The sequence below is a fragment of the Triticum dicoccoides genome, chromosome 1B (assembly GCF_002162155.2).
Source record: "Triticum dicoccoides isolate Atlit2015 ecotype Zavitan chromosome 1B, WEW_v2.0, whole genome shotgun sequence".
In the NCBI taxonomy this organism is placed as follows: domain Eukaryota; kingdom Viridiplantae; phylum Streptophyta; class Magnoliopsida; order Poales; family Poaceae; genus Triticum; species Triticum dicoccoides.
The window spans coordinates 654366849-654369500 of record NC_041381.1 but is presented as its reverse complement, the minus strand read 5'-3'; positions in this window follow the sequence as shown (position 1 = coordinate 654369500).

Sequence of the window (2652 nt, the reverse complement as noted above, 5' to 3'; positions counted from 1 at the left end):
ATATCGCCTATTCTCCTCTATACTGCTTGCATTAGAGTAGTGTAGCATGTTACTGCTTTCGTTAATCCTATTCTGATGCATAGCCTGACATTGTCGCTACATCTATTGATACCTTACCTGCAATCCTAAATGCTTAGTATAGGATGCTAGTTTATCATCATTGGCCCTACATTCTTGTCAGTCTGCCTTGCTATACTATCGGGCCGTGATCACTTGGGAGGTGATCACGGGTATATACTATACATACATACATACTATACAGATGGTGACTAAAGTCGGGTCAGCTCATTGAGTACCCGCAAGTGATTCTGACGAGGGGGCTGAAAGGACAGGTGGCTCCATCCCGGTAGAGGTGGGCCTGGGTTCCCGACGGCCCTCGACTGTTACTTTGTGGCGGAGCGACAGGGCAGGTTGAGACCACTTAGGAGACAGGTGGGCCTGGCCCTGTTTGGCGTTCGCGGATACTTAACACGCTTAACGAGATCTTGGTATTTGATCTGAGTCGGCTACGAGCCTATACGCACTAACCATCTACGTGGGAGTAGTTATGGGTATCCCGACGTCGTGGTATCAGCCGAAGCACTTCAGACGTCAGCGACGGAGCGGCGCGCGCCGGATTGGAACGTAAGCCTGCTCTTGTATTAAGGGGGCTAGTTCTGCTTCCGGCCGCCCTCGCAACGTGCAGGTGTGCTATGGGCGATGGGCCCAGACCGCTGTGCGCTTAGGTTTAGACCGGCGTGCTAGCCTCTCTGTTTTGCCTAGGTGGGGCTGCGACGTGTTGATCTTCCGAGGCCGGGCATGACCCAGGAAAGTGTGTCCGGCCAAATGGGATCGAGCGTGTTGGGTTATGTGGTGCACCCCTGCAGGGAAGTTAATCTATTTGAATAGCCGTGATCTTCGGTAACAGGATGACTTGGAGTTGTACCTTGACCTTATGACAACTAGAACCGGATACTTAATAAAACACACCCTTCCAAGTTCCACAGACAACCCGGTGATCGCTTTTCCACAGGGTGACGAGGGGAGGATCGCCGGGTAGGGTTATGATATGCGATGCTACTTGGAGATGCTGCTTGGAGATGCTACTTGGAGGACTTCAATCTACTCTCTCCTACATGCTGCAAGACGGAGGCTGCCAGAAGCGTAGTCTTCGACAGGATTAGCTATCCCCCCTTTTATTCTGGCATTCTGCAGTTCGGTCCACCGATATGGCCCTTTACACATATACCCATGCATATATAGTGTAGCTCCTTGCTTGCGAGTACTTTGGATGAGTACTCACGGTTGCTTTCTCCCCCCCTTTTTTTCATTTCCTTTCTTTCTGGTCGACGCAACCAGATGCTGGAGTCCAGGAGTCAGACGCCACCGTCGACGACGACCCCTACTACACCGGAGGTGCCTACTACTACGTGTTGCCCGCTGACGATGACCAGGAGTAGTTAGGAGGATCCCAGGCAGGAGGCCTGCGCCTCTTTCGATCTGTATCCTAGTTTGTGCTAGCCTTCTTAAGGCAAACTTGTTTAACTTATGTCTGTACTCAGATATTGTTGCTTCCGCTGACTCGTCTATGACCGAGCACTTGTATTCGAGCCCTCGAGGCCCCTGGCTTGTATTATGAGGCTTGTATGACTTATTTTATTTGTAGAGTTGTGTTGTGATATCTTCCCGTGAGTCCCTGATCTTGATCGTACACATTTGCGTGCATGATTAGTGTACGATTGAATCGGGGGCGTCACAAGTTGGTATCAGAGCCGACTGCCTGTAGGAATCCCCCTTCCAACTCCTTGGCCGAAGTCGAGTCTAGACTTTACAAAACTTTTACTAACATGGCTGTGCGGCCCATGGGCCCACGTCGCCATTGGGTGGTACTAGGATCTTTTACTCCTCGACCTTTACTCTGGGACACTGATCTCTCCTCTATTCGGGTTAAATGAAGTTTACTAAATCTAACAATAGGATCTCGTTATCACTTTCACCCGGAGAGCCCCTTGTTACTGATGATCGTCTGCTGCACCAGAAGACCCTGAAGATACTCTCCACTGTTAACCCGAGAACTTGTGTTCATCGCGTTTGCAATTCCCCTTCCACCGCAAACCCTTATGGATAACTACTTGCAGTTGTTATTCTTACATTCATCCCCAGTTGGTCTTGTTATTACAAGATAACCTGAAAACTCGTCGTTGTTTCGATAATCCTTTGAGCTTACTGCCTTGCTGTTCTTTGTCACCTGAATACCCCTACGGTTAATTATTGCAATTATCGAGTATCCGCTCATCCCCAGTTGTTCATGAGTTTCACAAAAGTCTTCGAAATATTATTCGTTCTTCTGAAAATCCTTTGGAGCCTTTGGCTCTTGAAATTCTTGCTTGCTCGCATTATGATTAATCCCATAAGTCTCGTAGTCTTATTGACATTCCTTGTCATTATCATTTTGGGTCTATTGACTCAATATGTTTGCGAATACACGCAATCATCATTGATCCTTATAAATTACTTTTCCGGCTGAGCTGCCATTCTTTTAACTGGAATTGGTTCTCGACCAATCGAATTGTCTTTGATTGTACCCTAAGGCTATTCAACTTATCCACCCCTAATCAGAGCATTGCTTCTGATCCCTTGATTTGGGAATCATAATTCCTTTGCATTTGACAA